Here is a 19,360-nt window from a genome sequence, read left to right as displayed (position 1 = left end):
AGAAAGGCAGCCGAGGCGAAGCGGAGCCCCGAGTGGGGCAGGCAGCCGGGCGGGGCACCCCGCGCTGAGAGGCATGGCTCCAGGTTGCCGCGGGTTTGGGCTTTAGGTGTGTTCTTGGTGGGGTTTTCGTCTTATTTTTTTCTTTCTCTCGTTTTTTTTTTTTTTTTTTTTTTTTTTTTTTTTTTTGTTTGTTTGTTTGTTTTGTTTTGGTTTTTTTTGTTGTTTTTTTTTTGTTTGTTTGTTTGTTTGGGGCCTTTTTTGTATTGGGGGGGGGGGGTTGGTTGGTTGGTTTGTTTGTTTTTCCTGGGGAAAAAATACCGTTTATTTAGCATCACGTTCCCCCGTTAGCTGCTGGGTCGACGTGGAAACGGAGATCCTTGACTGCAGCAATTACTACTCTAGGTTTATGTCAAAGTAGCTTGCAGCAGAATTTGGCTTATAAAAGTTAATATGGGAGGCTGCATAAATAATCATTACTAAATAGCTCTCTGTACGAGTATATGTGGAAAAGCCAATGCTGAATGCAGTCAAAGTCGGTGCCTGTTCTGAAGGTGGTCTGTCCTGCCCGAGGTGAATTAGAGCGTATAGGATCGGAGTCTGTCCTTGCAGATGACAGCTGTATTGGGGTCAGGATGGGATTTGCGGGTCATTTAGTGAGTGTTGGTTTTTCTGTTGTGGAAAATAATGACTTTTTTGGTCCATGTAGTGTAGTCCAGGAGTTGAAAATACAATGAGATCTGCTGCCAGCAGATCTGCCTGAGAAACAGAACAAGACAGTGCTGGGTCCCATCTGTAGGCAGAGATGTGCAGTCAGAGTTTGTACTGGCCACTAAGTACAGCACTTTAAATTCTAATGAAAATGACTGAATTCTGTTTTTCTTCACTTCTGATTTTTCTTCCAAACTCACTGTGGAGCTGTGAAGAAGTTTCTTTTGTCAATTTTTGCTCTTAGGTATTTTGTCTCTGTTTTTCTGTGTTGGGTAAATTAATATGTGATTGCAGCTCTATCCTGCATGCTCTGCTGACATTTATTATCCTTATGTTACCTGGTGTTCACTTGCCTGGAATGGTGATCCTATTCAATTAATGCCATCTGCTTTTTGTAGCCTTGTAGTACCAAGAAATGACTTGCTGATGATGCCTTAGTGACTGGCCTGGCAGTAAAAATACAATTATCAAGGAAGAAATAGTATTTGCAAAATAGTTGTGTAGTTCAGTTGCTCCACTGGCCTCTTCTCATGTCATTATTGTTATGGGGAAGGGGTGAGCGGAAGTCCCTAGTATGGAATCTAGTGGAAATTGATCTCTGAGGTTTTTATGGCCGAGATGAATTCATAATGCAGCTTATCTGACAGAGTTGACTTATGTAATTTCACATCTATTTAGTTTAGTTTTCATATAAAATTAAAAAAAAAAAAAAGTAAAACTCTGCTTTTAGAAACCCTTGCATTTCAAAACCAACCAGCAAAGGCTAGCAGATTAAGGTGAAATAATATATTCTAGTTTTCCCATCATAGCACTACATGCCCATCTGCAGAAAAGAGCTTGCTAAAATGTGCTTTCTTGGTAGAGGCTCTGTAAATGTTCTGCTCATGAACAAGGGTGTTGTACAAGGTAGCAATTGCATATTTTTGTTGCTGAATTATGAACAGCAGTACAGATTGAGAGTTTGAGATGGAACAGAGACAGAAAGAGATAGTATGGAAAATGCGTTTCTTCCTATGCAGAGGTGTTCAAAGCAGTACCAAACTTGTTCTTCCGCACTTACATGGAACTGATCCTGACAGGTTTAAAGTATGCTTCATGGAGATTGGTATACTAAGGGACCCTTTAGATCAAGGTTTCTTAGAACAGAAGCAGTGGCTGAATTGTCCTGTTTATTAAAATAGCTGTCTCACTTTACCTTTTACCTTTTGTTATCTGAGAGTTTGAATGAACTGGGCAATGCTGACCAAATATAGAATCATAGAATTGTTTAAGTTGGAAAGGATTCATAATATCATCAAATCCAACTGCTAACGTAGCGCCATTGTGCTCATCACTGAACCATGTCCTTAAATGTCACGTCTAAACACCTTTTAAATACCTCCATGAATGGTACTTCAAGACCAGCCTGTTCCAATGCTTAATAGTCCCTTCTGTGAAGAAATTTTTTTTACTATCCAGTCTAGACCTCCCCTGAAGCAACTTGAGACCATTTACCTCTCATCCTGTCACTTGTTGCCTACAGCCTCCTTTCATGTAGCTGTACAGAGGAATAAGGTCACCCCAAGGGTCCTCTTCTCCAGGCTAAATTACCCCCGCCTCCTCAGCCGCTCCTCACAGGACTCGTGGTCTGTTGCCCTTCTCTGGACACACTCTAGCCCCTCAATGTCTTTCTTGAAGTGAGTGGCCCAAAACTGAACACGGCATTCGTGGTTTTGCCTCACCAGTACCAAGTACAGGGGGACAATCACTGCCCTGTTCCTGCTGGCCACACTATTGCTGATACAGGCCAGGATGCCGTTGGCCTTCCTGGCCACCTGGGCACACACTGGCTCATGCTCAGGCCCCCCAGGTCCTTTTCCTGAGGCAGCTTTCCAGTCACTCTTCCCCCAGTCTGTAGTCCTGTGTGGGGTTGTTGTGACCAAAGGGCAGGACCTGGCACTCTATGTTGCTGAACATGGTATGAACCTCATACCATTGGCCTTGGCCCATCAATCCAGCCTGTTCAGATCCCTCTGCAGAGCTGTCCTGTCCTCCTGAAGATCCCAGCCAACTTGGTGTCATCTGGGAACTGACTGAGGAGGCACTTGAACCCCTCATCCAAATAATTGATAAATGTATTGAACAGGACTGGTCCCATCACTGAGCCCTGGGAGCCACTCCAGTGACTGGCCAACACTTGGATGCAGCTCTCTGGGCCTGGCCATCCAGCCAGTTTTTAACCGAGCAAACAGTACAGCTGTCCAAACCATGAGCAGCCAGTATCTCCAGGACAATGCTGTAGTAAACAGTGTTAAAGACATTAATAAAGTTCAGGTAGACGATATCCATAGCCTTTCCCTTATCCACTAAGTCATAGAAGAAGATAAGGTTGGTCAAGCAGTACCTGCCTTTCATGACCCCATTCTGGCTGGGCCTGATCCCTGGACTGTCTTGTATGTGCTGTGTAGATTCATAGGTTACTTGAAATATATTTCAAGTAACAGTTTTGATTTGCTACTGAAGCTTTTTACAGTTATTACTGCTGAATAAATTGGCAGTATTTACTTTAAGAGACAGATTTGATATGGTGTGTTTCTGAATACCATGGAACATAATACAGCACTGAAGTTTGCTGGAAGTAAACGGTTGCTTTAAAACTATAACACAACTAATTAACAAATAGTGACGTGAACTTTGAATGAGTTTTAAGACCATGCACATTCCAAGTTAAATGATTAGTAGTCTGAGCCTGCAGCTATTACGTATCACAGGGGGTCCGATGTTGGTCAGCACCGGTGTGCCGCGACCTTCCTAGAGAGAGCGTCCTGCAAGGAACAACTCTTCCAGGGGTGGTGGCAGGCCTCCCTGGGCAGCAGGGGATTTCAACAGGTGTAGCAACTTCTCAGCTACAGGTGATATCAGCTCTTGTGATTCAGCCCTTTGTGAAATTACCCAAGGCAAACTTGTGGACAGAGAGACAGGAGGCTCACTTGGCTATTCCACAGAGGTAGCTTTTATTGTCCAGCAGCCCCTGTGAAGGGGAGGCCAGGGACAAGGCTGCCTAGTCATGGGCAGAAACGGGGCTTTTTATGGGAAAGGCAGGGAGTGGGGTAGAAACCAACTAGCCAGCTGGGTACAGGCTGTTACCACATAGGAACGAGGCATGCTGGGGGTGGTTCACTTTGTCACCATGACGCAGAGGAAGGTTGCTTATCTCTGGGGAAAGTCTTTTTGCCCTCAGGCCTCTTTCCTCCAAGGGAGTGCAGAGGGCTCTTGCGCCAAGGGCTCACAGCCCTTCACAACTCTCCCTTCCTTTTTTACCAAGAACTCCTCCCCAACGGCCTTTTTAAAGTAGCGTAAAAAAACATGAGAACATAAGCAATACAATAAGAATTACAATGAAGATCTACAAAGCACCCTTAACTAAAGAAAGTGCCCACCCTTGGAGTCCCCATTGTCCGAGAAAGTTGTTGAGACCGTCTGTGATTTTTTCTTCAGTCTTGATTTGGTGGACTTGATCTTTTAGCAGCTGGATGTTCTTTGAGATGGAGTCACTATGTGATGTTAAATATTCATGTGCTGCTAGAGGAATCCCTACCAGGCACGTCGACAATGAGTTGTCTAGGTTGCCCATGGACAGGCACAAGTTATCTTATTTCAGTGTCCTTGCTAGGGTCTGGGGCTGTGGGACAACCCAGCTGAGGGCCTGTGGTGCTGTGAGAAGCGTCCAGGCAGGAAGTGAGGGCAGCACCAAGGTAGATGTGCCTCATCTTTAGACAGGGATGGGGCTTCTGATAGGGAATATAAACGAAAATTTGTTGGCTTTGAGGTGAAGGGGAAGGGTTGTCTTCCTCCCTCCTCCCTTTCCATTTCCCCTTCCTTTGTTTTTTAAAATGAATACTGTTGGGAAGGATAGAAGGTTTGGGATATTCTGGTTGGAGGTAAGTGAGGGCTGGGGAGGAGAGGGAGGGCAGGGATATAGGTAAGTGGGGTTTTAGGAATAACTGAGGAATAACTTAATTATAACAGCGTTGGCCAGACTATGTCTGGCCTGTAGTTTGCATTTTGTTAAGTAGAGTCCTTCTTGGAGCTGCGTTTTTTCTGTGACTTAGTGACGGGATGGTGGATTCTTCTTGGCAGTCGATGCTTCCTCCGTCTCCAGGCTGAGCTTCTCTGGTTATCTGGACCCGAGGTGTCAGAATCCGGGATATTTCGGTTATTATTTGTGGGGGCAGTGTTTGCACGGCCAAGTATGGTTTGATGTTTTTTCCTGGGAGCCATTTGCGGCTGGATCGTAGTGAAACACAGGCATACCCCCTCCCCCAGGTAATCAACTGGAAAGGCCCAGAAATCTGATGTGTTTCTGGGTCTTTGATCAGCACTGGTGGCTTTTCAGTGAGCTTAGCTTGGGTCGAATTCGAGAAGTGCCAGAGTACGGGGGGTCAGGCTCTGATGATGTACAATTTAGGAAATTAATAACATAGAGAGCCTTACAGAGTCTCTCAATGGGAGACATAATCTCTGTTTCTCTCTGCTGTTGATTGAGGAATCTTTTGAAGGTCTGATGAGTCCTTTCTGCTATGGATTGTCCTGTGGGATTAGCGGGTATGCCCCTCGTGTGTCTTACTCCCCACTGGTTGAAGAAATCTTTCAATTTGCGGGAGGTATAGGCGGGCCCATTATCTGTTTTTATTTGTTCAGGGACTCCTAGGGTGCCAAATGCAAGGAGAAAATGCTTGATGATGTGGGTGGCATTCTCTCCTGCGTGGGCTGATGCAAACACTGCCCCAGAAAACGTGTCAACTGACACGTGCACATACTTAGACTTTCCAAGGGATGGGAAATGGGTAACGTCAGACTGCCATAAGTGGCAGCTGTTCAGACCACGGGGGTTAACTCTGGTACCCATAGATTGTATCTGGTAATTTGGCAGTTCGGACGTGTTGCTACAGTTGCTCTCGCTTGGTCTTTTGAGAGCTTGAACATCCTGATGAGGGCAGGTACATTTTGATGATAAAATACATGGGATAACTTCGCCTGGGCGAAGATGTCAGGATATTAGCAGTCTCTGCCGACATGGCTAGCGCGTGTGCCCTCCTGTTCCTTTCCGCGATGGCACCTGGAAGGTCAGTGTGTGACTTTGCATGCATAATATCGTAAGGTTGCTTTCTATGGGAGATTAAATTAATTAATGTAGAAATCAGTTGGTGTAAGTTCGGATTGGAGACCTCCTTGGGAAAGGCGTGTTCAGCCCTCATAGCTATGCCAGCAATGTAAGCTGAATCTGTGACCAGATTAAAGGGTTTGTCTTTGAATTTCTCAAAGGCTCTGATGATTGCTAGCTCGGCAATCTGTGGTGATCCTTCCACTACTTGGACATCAGAATCCCACTTCTGAGTCCTGGGGTCCCTCCAAGTCATCACTGAGTTATGGGATTACCCTGAGCCATCGGTAAAAACTTTAGCGCTTTGAGAGCTGTTCTACTTTGGATTAATTTTGGGATCAAATTAAAGGCCAAATTGAAAGTCTTATGTTTCGGCACATGGATGGAAATTTGGCCTGTGTAGCTATCCAGGGGAACTGGAGGCTCCCATTGCTCTGGAGCAAATGCTGCAGATCCCCAGTGGTCAATGGCAAGTATATGCATGTGAACTCCCACCCTGCAAGAGAGCAGAGGCGAGTTCTGGCCTTTTTTATTAGATGTGCCATCATTTCTTGAGGAGTGGTTATTGTTTTTGTAGGCTGATTGCTTGTAAAGATCCATTCAAGTATTAATAAAGGGTCTCTGAGCTGAGGATCCCATTGAAAAATCAACCCATAGAAATGGGGGCCTTACCCAAAATGGTAAACTGGAGGGGCAGGCTGGGCTCGACGCGATGTGCTTGGCATGAATACAGGGCCTCCCGGACTTTGGTGTTGGAATCTCAGGCTTCTGGCATGAGGGAGCATGGAGAGTCCAGGTCCTCACAGCGCGGAGAAGACTGAAGAGGGGGGCCAGGTCTTCTGTCATCTCTAGCAGGGGATGTATCCAATTGATGAACCCGCATAACTTGTGTAAGTCTCTTAGGGTCTTTGGGTCATCTTGGATGGTGAGTTGCTGGGGTGCAATGGTCTTGTCACGGATCTGGAATCTGAGGTAAATCCATGGGCTGGTGTACTGCACTTTGTCTTCACAAATCTCTAACCCCTGCTTCCTCTATGGCTTCGATAGTCCTTTTAACAGTCATGTCCAAATAAGTTTTTTCTGATTCATACATCAGGATGTCATCCATATAGTGGTGGATGATTGCATCTGGGAACCGGCTCTGGATGGGGGCCAGAACATGGGCAACATACCACTGGCATATGGTCGGGCTGTTCTTCATGCCTTGGGGAAGGACAAGCCAATGGTACCTTTTGAGTGGAGCCTTTCTATTGAGGGAGGGGACGGAGAAGGCAAACCGGGGGGCATCCTGAGGGTGGAATGGGATGTTGAAGAAGCAGTCTTTTATATCTATGATGGCAAGCATCCAGTCTCTGGTCAGCCTCGATGGTGAGGGCAGGCCGGGCTGGAGGGGACCCATGTCCTCAATGATTTCATTGATCTTACGGAGGTCGTGGACAAGCCTCCACCTGTCCTTGCCGGGCTTTTTCAGCACAAAGACAGAGGAGTTCAAAGGGCTGGTGGTCTCGACGATGTGACCCTTGGCAAGCTGTTCCTCCACGAGGGCTTCCAGAGTGCACAACTTTGCCTTGGAAAGGGGCCACTGCTCGATCCACACTGGATCCTTTCGTTTTGAGGTGAGCCGAGGGATGGAAGGTGGTGTACACATCAGTGGCCCCAGTTAGAAATCCTTACTGGGGATGTGTAAGGAAGCCCCCCATTGGGTCAAGAGGTCTCTGCCCCATAAGGTGATGGGGGCCCTCACAACAAATGGCCAAATGGTTGCTACCTTGCCTTCGGGGCCTTCAACAGTGACATTCTGCTTGCTCTGCATAGACACTGTGGCTCCAGCGATCCCAGAAATCACACCTGCTGCTGGCTGTAGTTCCCAGTTCGCTAGCCACTCGGAGTGGGCGATGATGGTCACATCTGTGCCGGTGTCCAGTATCCCTGGTCGGTAGATCTGCTCTCCATTACAGAGCAGGCCGCATTCAATGGCAGACGTATTTGAGCCCACAGCCTGTGCCCACATTATGGTTGGATTGAACGGAGCCTATTCTGGGCAGTCCTGTGAGAACAAAAAGGCTTGTGCAATTGGTGTTTCCTGTGAAAGGTGAAAGGGTGGGTCTGTGCAGCAAAGCTGGACAAAGATCTCTTGTCCAGGGTATACTGTTTGTATTTCTGGTAATATGAAAATTTGTTCTGGACCATGAAAAGTGTCACCTGGGATGAGAATGTCCCATGGACCGTTTTGTGGTCCCTACTTGCCTGTGGGGATATGGTAAAAACACTTATCTGTAAAGTCAATGGACAGCGCGGTTACCAGCTAGCGCCGGGTTCCCATCTGTATCACTCCATGTGACGGGTCTCTTTCATGTGCGTTGGGATCTCCAGGGATGATGGTGCCTTCTGAGATCCACCTGCTTGCTCCTGACACTTGGCAGTAGACTTCACACACTGATCGAAGTGATACGGCTTTTGATTTGTTGTCAAATTGCAGGGCCATCCTGCGCTCTGTTCGAAGTTTTCCAGGCACTGTTGGTACCGCTGCTGTCTCTGGGACCTTTGGTAGCTGGTGCAATGGTCCTGAGTGGGTGAATTTTCTGGGCAGTCCTTTATAAAGTGTCCAAATTCTCTGCAATTGAAACAGTGGGCATTATCTTTTGAAGCCACTGCTGCAAATGCACCAGATATCCTTTCTGCAATGCCCTTTGCCACTGCTTGGGCAACTGCGTTTTTGGTAGATGTATAACATGTGCAGCCTTCCACCATTTGCTCTATGGTGGGTTCCATGTCCAGGGGTAAAGCCCTCAGGATAGTCTTACATTGTTCATTAGCATTTGCCATAGCAAGTTTACTCAAAAGTTCCTTTTGTCCCTCTGGACTTTCTGTTTGTTTTTCCAGGGCTACCTTTAACCTATCCACGAATTTAATAAAACTCTCATCCCCTCCTTGTTTGATGTTAGAAAAATTTTGTGTGGGTATCGAGTCATCAGGGGTAAGAAGCAGTGATGGTTTTGCTGCAATGGCTATATCCTGCAGTGCCGCTTCAGGTGTAGTGTTTGTTTGGTCTGAGGGTTTTTGAAATTCACCTTCTCTGACTAATTGTTCTACAGTCAAATTTGGCCAACCTGTGTCTTTGGAATAGGAGTCAGATAATGTTTTTAGTTGTCTTTTCCAATGCTTCTCCCATAGCATATATTCTGCTGGGCTAAGGAGGCAGTTAACAGTATTTTTAATGTCATGCAGAATGAGCATGTAGGTGGAGAAAGTAACTTCTAATAAGTTTATTAAAAAATGGGATCCCCGCCCGTGTTCCTTAGCGACCTTGCAAAGCTCTTTGGTTTCTCTGTAGGAATTGGCTCCCATATCCTTATATTTGTGGGTCCCCTCCCCCCCCCCCCGCCTCCCTTTCGTAAAAACAGCTGGGAAGGCTGAAATCTTTTGTGCTAATTCGCTCCCGGGTGGCATCTCTCCGTGCCTGCATCCAGTGATCGTCGGGTTCTGAGTCAGAGTCCGCGGTGCTGCTGTCATCCTCTGAAAAGGAGGATGAGTGTTTTCTAGGACGAGCCGTGGCAGCCTGGAGCTGAACGACAGGGGGAAGAACGTGGAAACTTTTGGATGCCAGCACCACTCGAGCCAGACTGGGGGCGGGAGTCGCGGGGGACCAAGAGTGCTGTGCCGGAGCTGGGGGCGCGTCCCGGCTGCGGAGAGGCGGCGGGGAGGCTGCAGCCGTGAGGCAGCTACAGATCTCGAGGGAAGCAGGGCTTAGGGTGTCGCCGCTGCTGCTGGAAGGTTGTTTGAAGTCAGCGGCAGCGGCTGGAAACGGTTGCGGGGAAGGGGTCGAGGCGATGGGGTTTAAAGCAGAAACTACGGGAGCGGAGTTTGCGGGAGAAACCGAAAAGGCGCGGGGGGGGGGGGGAGGGGGAACGGGACCCGGGCTCCCCCTCCCCTGAGGAGGGTAGCGAGGTTTGAGGCAGCGAAACCGGTAAAACAGGTTTGTGTGGAGGGGCAGGAGCATCTCATCAGCAACGTGAAAGGGAGGGGGAATGGGTGATAGCAAGGGAATAGCCTGCGGGCATAGAGGCTGGTGGATCGCTTTCCAGGGAGCCAGGCGTTTGTCCACCCGCTGCTGAGGTGTGGATGGGGGGGTATGAACTTGGTAGAAGCGATAGCATCAGAAAACACGGCAGGGGGATTGAAATGCGCGAAAAGGGGTGGGGGGGAGCGGCAGGAGGATGGGGGTGCGGGGGGTGCAGGGGCGCGCCCACAGCCAGGGGAGCGGCAGCGGGCCGGCTACCTCGGCAGCGCCGTTTTGCGCGGGGAGAGACGGATAGATAACTGGGAACAGGGGCTGAGCTTGGGGGGTGGGGAGAGGCTCCAAGGCAACTGGGCCAGAGTCGCTTTGGAAGCGGGGGAGAGAGGCTCGGAAGGCATCAGGGTGTCCGTGGCAACCCTGTTCCGTACGGAAGCCTGCATCTTCCGACTCCCTCTCATGCGGAGAGGGGGGCTTGGGAGCACAGGTAGGGGGGGTGGGGGGAGGTTTTTGACTGGGGATTTCGCGACATTCCCGAAATACTACCTTTTTTTTCTACTAATGTAACAATAATATGAAACAAGGGGATAAACTGAGAAACAGAAAAACCACCAGAAGCTTGAAGAGAGTAGGTGTTTTTTCCAACGAGATCCCAAAAGGAGTTGGAAAGGATAGAGTCACCCTTAATATCAGAGAAATGCTTAGAAATCCAAATAATTAAGAATTTGAGATTCCCCTTAGAAAACTTAAAATTACTAACAAGAAGGATTTTTAGAACTTGAGAATAAAGGTCTCTCTCAGGTTGGGTACGGCTAGGTTTTCTCAGCCTCTGTCCCATGCTGGTGGTCCCATGCCCTAACCCAGCAGAAAAAAGAGGAAAAAAAAAAGCAAAAAGAACCCAAAAATGTAGAAGCTCGCAGAAAAACCCCAATTTCAACTTAGAAATCTTTGTCCAGGCATGGGGGCAGCTAGTAGGGTCAAAGAAACGTCTTCTGGGAAGGTGGTCAGCCTGAAGGTCGATCCTCATGGAGTTTCTTCTCCGAGATGGTAGGCGACGGTCTCATCTTTGGATAGCCTCTACTAGAACGCAAGGGGGTCTCCTCAGAGAAGTGATGATTCAACGGTGGCTTTCAGTCCCTCCAACAGCTGTGTAGGAGTCGCTCTCTCCAGGGACTTCCAGAGTCCAAGGAGTTCGGGTGCCACTTAACCGCACCGGTGTGCCGCGACCTTCCTAGAGAGAGCGTCCTGCAAGGAACAACTCTTCCAGGGGTGGTGGCAGGCCTCCCTGAGCAGCAGGGGATTTCAACAGGTGTAGAAACTTCTCAGCTACAGGTGATATCAGCTCTTGTGATTCAGCTTTTTGTGAAATTACCCAAGGCAAACTTGTGGACAGAGAGACAGGAGGCTCGCTTGGCTATTCCACAGAGGTAGCTTTTATTGTCCAGCAGCCCCTGTGAAGGGGAGGCCAGGGACAAGGCTGCCTAGTCATGGGCAGAAACGGGGCTTTTTATGGGAAAGGCAGGGAGTGGGGTAGAAACCAACTAGCTGACTGGGTACAGGCTGTTACCATATAGAAACGAGGCACGCTGGGGGTGGTTCACTTTGTCACCATGACACAGAGGAAGGTTGCTTATCTCTGGGGAAAGTCTTTTTGCCCTCAGGCCTCTTTCCTCCAAGGGAGTGCAGAGGGCTCTTGCGCCAAGGGCTCACAGCCCTCCACAATTACAGCTAAAATATTTACATAAGAAGTTTAGAACCTCACCTGGTAGGCAAACTTTCAGAGAGATCTTCAAAACATCATTCTTTCAGATTTCCTGTAGTAGTCTTCTTCCTTCAGAATTTATGCTAGCATTCTTTGCCTTCTTTGAGCCTCCTGATACCAAAGCTTTCCTCTCGGCTTGTTTCTTGGTGCTAAGTGTTGCAGAGTAGCTTTTCTGTTTTTTGGGGTTTCTTTTAAACACAGTCCTCCTCTGGCTGCTGTTCAGAATACTTCAGTTATTACTGGGTGTCCCACAGTGGCTTCATCTATGTTCCTGTCTTGTAGACTTGCTCTTAGTTGTCTTTGCCTGGGACATGTACATGTATCTCCTCAGTACATGAATAGATCTGTCATCCCCATATGCATACCTTGCTGCTGGAGGGGGTTGTCTGCTGGGACAGACAAATTCTGGACTGCCATTTTAATGCCAGTTCTCTTATTCAGCTTGAGTTGAGTTGAGTTGTATGTGGGTGTCCATGCATCCTGGAGGTGTCGAGACTGTTTAGCATCTTTATACATTGTACACACAAAGAGAAAAAAAGGGCTTTGCATTGATTTCCTCGGTGACTGAATTTTGTTGGACACAGATGTGCTTTTAGAATTATCCATTCATAACTAGAGAGTGCTCTGGATGGAAAAGAAATCATGCTCATAACTAGTTATGTTTATTTGCTACCACTCTTAATAGGCAGTCTAAGACCCAGTGTGTCAGCAGCAGTCACACATGTAAATTCACAGCCTCTGCTTCTGAAAGAAGGTAGTTTTGTGGCTCCAGAGAAGGTTCTGTTAAATGAAGCTTGAAATTTGGCTACTGCAATGCCTTAAGTGATGTTAATTGGAGCAGCTTATAGTGGGAGAGATGATCTAGTCTTGTGCTGTGATCATTCATTTTGTGTCATCATTGTCTTGGAAGTTTTTTTCTCCTCACTTTTTTCATTAGTTTTCTTCCTTAAGTGGTCAAAGATCATGCTGTTCTTTCTTTTCTTGCTTTCTTCATTTTTGCACTAGCTGTAGCCCAGTCAAACTATTCCGCCTTAAGCAGCCCTCTTCACAAAGCTTTGTGAAGCTTTGTGAGCTTGAACTGAACTCTGACATGCAGAGCTCCTTCTTTAAGAAAATTTGAAGGAAGAGGGTGGGTGATACAAATAGGTAGGACATCCTACAAGTAGCTGGCACAGTTTAGTTCAGGTATGTGGAACAAAGTGAGTGTGTTCTAACTGTAAGTGAATTAGGACTGATTGCATACAGTAGAAACACCTTGTAAGTTGAGATTTGAGCTATGTGTCGTATTGTTTCCTTTCTCTCTTAAGGGACAAAAATCAGGTTGCTCTATTTTATTTATGGCTGACCCTTCTTAAAATATGTTAATCTACCCATGCAACTTAAGAATGAGGTGAAAATGAGGAAAGTGTATGAGTGATGCAGGAACCAGTATTATTTCCATAGATTCTCAGTTTTCTTAACCCACCAAGATTAAGTGCAGGTGGAGAGAAAAGTTGTTCTTAAATTCTGCCTAAAGGCACCAGTTAACTTTACACTAGTATTCTTTGGAGAAACAAAAAAGAATAGTAAAGAAACAGATCTGCACGAATTTGTTTTTTCAAGGAGACAAACTTATGTGAGTGGGCTGAAGTAGCATGTTTGGTTTGAGTACAGTTAGCAGGAACTGACCCAGGCAAGTGTAATTCCTTTCTGCCACAAACATATGCATTTGTGGACAGCAGCAGACAAGTACTGTTTTAGATACGCTTGCTCCTGCATCACCTCATTGGCACGGTATAGATGGCAGAAGAGCAGAAGTTACTCTGCTCTTCGGTCTGTGGTGGGGCGTTGGCAGGCTCTGCGGCAGTCAAGACATTCTCTCTGATTGCATCACCAAATTCATTAGTTTCCCATGAATCGGGTGACATAAGAGCTTACTTATCCCTGAATGCTGTCTTACACTGTGTTGCATTCCTCAGCTCATATTAAAAGTTCATTGGAAGGTGTTTATCTGGAAAATTTCCAAGCCACTGTTTTGTTTGATTTAAGTATGATTATTTATTAAGTCTTCTTTTCCACATGATAGCTGAAGGATGGTCATCTGAGAAACATGCTTATTTTAATGTTTACTGATAAACCGCAGAAGGAGTTCAGTCCAAGCTACTGTTTTGAAAAAGAATATCGAATTCTAATATTTAGGATTTATATAATATTTGTGGATAAAAACATCAGGGCAGTGGGTGTTATGTTCCTTTGAATTTGAACTCTCTCTGTTTCCATGTATTGAAAGTTGTTAAGAAAAGATGCTTAAAGGTTTTACTTACATGGATATTTATTTGATTGTCATCTTTCAAGAGCCTGCTATTAAATTCAAAATCACTGGAGATCTGTGTTAAGTTCCATCTTGGCAGGTGTCCACATCATTGCTCAGAGTTGGTACTCCTTGCTGAAAAGCTTGTACAGAAAAACATCCTTGCAGCTTCAGTGCATAAAATTCCTCTTTTATCTGTAAGAGTTTTAATGAAGGTATTGCCTGTGACCATTCTTTGGTCATTAAAAAGGTAAAGGATGAAATCCTGAATGCACTGAATGTAGTGGCAGAACTTGGGATGACTTTAGTGTGACCAGGCCTTATCCATGTACAAAGCCACAGCGGACTAACAGTGTGCCCATGTGTTAACCTCTTCAGGGAAGGGAAAGAGAAGCTTCTACTGTAGAATTGTCACCCCTCTAAGCTGTAAGTGCATTGTTGCATGGTTCCTTGAGACTTCAGAGGCATTTAATTTAGTCAAGCCTGGAGAAAATTAATCTTCGTTATTATTTCCAAACTTAACACTGTTGCCAGTGTCCCTGCCAGAATGTGCCCTACAGATCATTGTTTGGAAGGGTCTGTTTCTTTCTCTCTTGGAATGTGTATTTAAACAGGCCGGCGCCTTGGCTATGGTATTGTCCTCCTCTTCTGAGCTTTGAGTGTCATCTTGTGCTCTGGGGATTTTGCAGCTTATGAACAGGGTTTGAAGACATTTCTTGCAGATTTGGGAACAGAAGTCCTGGAGTGAAATAGAATAGTTGAAAGCAGCATTGTTTTATTGTTGTTCCCCATGCTGCTGTTGCTGAGCAGAAACAGGGGAAGAGTAGGTAAGCAAAAGAGCTAACTCAGCTGTAGGCCTGGCCTGCTTTTATGTTTGTTTGCTTGTTTTTGTAGAGAACTGACCTTCCTTCCTCCTTATTCCTCAGCAGTCAGTGGGTTCAGAAAAGAATGAGCTCCAAAAGCAATGGGTACTCAAGCTTTCTTTCAGCATAGAATGCATTAAGGTAAATCTGAGCTACTCACCCAGAATCTGTCCATTTTCATGATTTTTTGGAGGTTTTTTGGTTTTTTTTTTGTGAGTTTGTTTTGTTTTGTTTTTGGGTTTTTTTGTGGCAAGAGGTGGTCCAAGCCCTGTCATTACATAATATTTTCAGCAGTTCCCCAGAAAGTCATAATATGATGTAGCGTATGCATGTAACAGTTCTTGACCACTCAAAAAATTTAAAGGCTGTTGCATCTAAGTGAATGTTGCACTTACACATAACTGTTAGGAGGCTCCAAAATATGACAGCTTCCAGATGTATGAACAGACTGATCCCTTTGTTTAGATTATGCACCACAGCTGATGCCTAGATTAATGCTGGCTGGACAAAGCTATGGGAGATTTGTCTGGTTTCCACTATGCCATGTTTATATTTCAGTTGGATTTTTCCTTCAAAACTGACCTCCCTATGACCTATTGGAGCTGTGTCCACTAGGATGTTGGTTTTAATGTGTCTGCAACTACTTTCCTTTTGGTGTCTAATGGAACATGTTCTCATTTTCCCAATCCTGGACTATTACACACAATGTTTTTAACTTAACTGTGAATTACCTGCTTCAACCTATAAGCACTCAGGTAAAACCATGTTTGTAAAGTTCTTTGCTGCACAGCTAGTTGTTTTTGGTTTTTTTTGATCAATTAAAACAGCATTTTGGTTATAGCTCTTGCAGGGCTGTTATTTGTCAGGTATTTTCTTCTGTATATAGAATAAAGTTCAGTCCTTCGCACAGTGCTTTTTTTGTCTACAGAGGATGGTGTGTATATACATGGCTGTAGCTGCTCTTTTTCGGAGTTCAGCAGGATCTGAAGTGCAGAATTTTACCAAGAAGTTCATTCTTCTTTGTATATACTGTACAGTTATATGTATTTTCTCAGCCATCCTTATTTATCTTCAGGATTTGTCTTATTTGTCTTCAGTATTTCAGCCTTTGGTTCTTTTAATTTCTCTGATCTCTCCTGCCTTGTAGCATGCAGGAAGTCTTGCCCCAATTATGTTTGTGAGTTACTCTTCCTGGGAAAACATGAAGAAATCAGTTAAACTTCTTAAGGTCTGCATGACAGTTCTATAACAAGAGGATAGAGTCACCTATCAGAGTTCAGAAAAATTAAGATGTACAATTTCCATTAATACTTAGGAAACCATGTAATTTTCTACTGTCGATGCTTTGCTGGAGTGGCAGATTCCAAAGACGATTCTGCCTCATGACAGAAAACTCAGTGCTTTAAACTATGGTATCTGTGCTGAGAATGCATGCCATGTTATAATGGCCACTTCATTTCTGTGCCCATGAACTAAAAAGAATGGGAAGATATTTTACTCCAGTTTTGCATAATCTGTGCTATTTTATTATCCATTCAGATTGTGCCAAATATGACTGATGAATACCATATACAATAAATTATGTTCACCCTTGTTGTTAATTGAGTGACTTTTGACTTGGAGTAGTTTTTCATTGTACAACACAGTAGAAATAGATGGAGTGGAATTGAAAGGAGTAACTTTTAATTCAGAACTTAAAAATAAAATATTTTTCTTGATTCCTTTTTTTACAGTGTAAACTTAGTTTAATATCTGTAAATACAATGTACTTGTTCTTGGTTTTGCTCTGTTATTTTCATTTACTATCACCTCAGTTACGATAAACATAACTGATTTTGGCAGCAATAGTTTCATGACGTAGAAAATTCTTTATGGAAACTGCTGACCATATACATGTTTTGATGTATGGAGAATTTTAATTTTGGTTTTTAGAATGAATGTCTTGGCTTTGACTTCTGCTTGGTTTTGGGAAACTTAGTTATTTCAGTGCTTGAGCAAAATATACAAGAGGTAAGGAAAAGAACAGAACCATAACCTGACTCTTTCTGCAAAGGTGCTGCTTCTTTAGAGAATTCTACTGAACTTAATTCCAGCTTCAAATATACAAGTAATCATTGTGTATTTGAAACATCTGTATTTTGCTCTTGTGCAAGCATGTGTGCAGTGTTGTACACCCATATACCTGAAGCTGGAACTTAGTCCTTAAACTGTAATACAGTCTTCTTTTATTAACAGTGAGATAAATTAAAAGAAGCAATCTTCTCTTGTTTACCAGTGTGATGCATTTCTGCTTTTCTGTCAGTAATCAAAAGTTAAGTGCAGCAAACTAGAAATGAGTACTGTTGAGTCAAGTTGTATGATTTTTTTCCCCTGTTAAATCATTGCTTAAGGGCTTCTGGCCCCTAGCTCAGGAATCCTGCCCAAAAATGCCAGATGTATTACACAGTCAAGTATTGCAATGTAAATAGTGTTCTGTGCCATGAGAGCAGGGTGGTCCATCTCCTAGTCAAAAAAAAAAAAAAAAAAAAAAAAAAGAGGCAGAAAAGGGGAAAATCCACATGCTCTGAAATAAACAGTAGTTGTAGTGTTATTTCTGTTTTTGGCTGCACAACCAGTGTTTTGGAGCTGAAAGAACACAGATAAATTAGTGCTTGGACTGGTAGAGAACTGAAACTGAGATGCTAGAAAGCAAGATGTGTCTTGGCTGAGGGTCTATAATTTAGTCAAGCAGGCAATGTAATAAGTAAAATATTGAAGTAAAGACCATTGCTGACAGGCAAAACCTGTTATTTTACCTATTGTGAGCAGCAATCTCTTGCACATGGAAGCAGATTGGACAAAGGATGGGAGGTTGGGAAGGCACAGACATAGGGATCCTCTTGACCTCATGGTGTGACTGGGTATGTTACTGGACCTTCTGAGCATAAACATTGCTGAGCTGTTCTTGTTTTTAATTAAATCCCTTTGCTGTATATTAACAATAATTTACCTTCCAGTGTGCTTATCTTATTCAGATGCAGTGGATATAGAAGGTTTATTTGCACATTTTTCCATTTTGTGTATGAACATGCCATTTCATAACATTTAAAACTAGTTGAAAGAAGATTCCACAAATTTAACCTGAAAGGAAATTGCCAAAGGTGATGCCATAATCAGATTTACGTTTTGGTTATCTGACAAATCTGTGAACTGCCATAGCTTCCTTGGGTGTGTGCAGAGGAGAAGGGGGTTATAGGAACTTACTTGTACGTGGTAAACTGTATTTAAATAGCTTCAGGAATGTAATCCCAATGCAGATCTTGGTGTAATCTCTTCAGTGTGATACTCAGAAGAAAGATGAGCTTTAGGGCCTCAATTAAACATCTCCCTTCCTGCTGACACTATGATAGCATTAAAAAACTCCTTATCCATTACGACTTTAATTTTTTTTCTTTCTAAGTTACTTTTTCTGTAATGGTAAAATAAGTACTTAAAGAAGATACTTTATTACACCAATTCTTCAGGTGACTATTTCCTGGGCATTTTTCCTATTTGCCTCTCAACATGGGCTTCATTCTGATTTCATTTACACCAGTCTTCACTGACTTTTCAAAGGGTTCCCATAGTCAGAAGAGAAGAGAAGCCCTTGCTGTTTAGAAGCTGATGCTGTTTAAGCAGTAGATAATAGAAAATGCAGTATTCTAGTGGAGATTATTAAGATCAAGAAACAAAAACTAAAACATGTTTAGTATGACTTCCAACTGTAGATAAAAGGTAGAAACTTGAGAGAATTAGAGAATTGTGAGCAGGTGTAAATATCTATTAAACTGCTCTTTCTAGAGATTTGGGGAAATAGGATGACCTTTTTCTTCTTTTTTCTCCTTTTTTTTTTTTTTTTTTTTTTTTTTAAATAGGCTACAGTTTCACATGGCTTGCAAAAGAAATCTTTCTCCCTTTTTGTTTCCCACACCAATTGATTTATCATTTTGCTTGCAAGCAGACTTAGAATGTTAGGGCAGGAACACACTCACTTTTTTCTCGTAACTTTTTTGTTGCGGACCGAAACCAGTTGACTTGAATAAATTTTTCTGTGGTCTGAATGAAGCCAGCAACGTGGAAAAATCTTGCCATTCAGAGCCGTCTGAATGTACATTTCAGCCACACAGTAAGCTGTATTGGTAGGCAGTGGACTGCTAAATACAACCATTTTTCGCAGCAGAGAGTTAGACAGGTGATTAGCATAATTAGCACAGACTAGGCTATACATATGGTAATGCTAAGTGTGTAAATGCCAGCTGCGGTGTAAAATTTATGTCAGGGGTCGACAGGGCTGTGCGAAAGTATTGTGTTACAGCTGCAGGTCAAAGCCTCCATTGCTCTAGCCCCTTTTCTCTTGTCGGTGAATGCGCTAAACAGAAGAGAAAGACAGAAATATAACAGATAAGGCTTTGATTGAACAGCCTGGTTCTGTGCAAGAGGGACTTCTCTTAAACCCCCTTCCCTCTCCCCCCCCCCCCCCCCCCAATTCCTCCAAAACTACACATGCAATACAAAAGTCCCGGTCTTTCATTATAGATTTTATTTTGCATCATGCCAGCTA

General features: G+C 44.2%; 1 protein-coding gene across 3 annotated transcripts in view; it reads left to right on the top strand.

The window, feature by feature from the left end:
- PTCH1 (patched 1) overlaps nt 1-19,360 on the top strand; it is a 74,633-nt gene that overhangs the window by 2,599 nt on the left and 52,674 nt on the right. The window contains exon 1 of one of the 3 annotated variants that reach the window (XM_069001548.1): nt 33-106. The exons of the other annotated variants lie outside the window; for them this stretch is intronic. The gene's annotated coding sequence lies outside the window, so the exon portion shown is untranslated. Of the gene's footprint in view, nt 1-32; nt 107-19,360 lie in introns of those variants that run through there. 3 annotated transcript variants of the gene reach the window in all.

The sequence above is a fragment of the Aphelocoma coerulescens genome (assembly GCF_041296385.1).
Source record: "Aphelocoma coerulescens isolate FSJ_1873_10779 chromosome Z unlocalized genomic scaffold, UR_Acoe_1.0 ChrZ, whole genome shotgun sequence".
In the NCBI taxonomy this organism is placed as follows: domain Eukaryota; kingdom Metazoa; phylum Chordata; class Aves; order Passeriformes; family Corvidae; genus Aphelocoma; species Aphelocoma coerulescens.
Note: the sequence above shows the minus strand (reverse complement) of the source record. Positions and strands in the feature narration are given on the sequence as shown.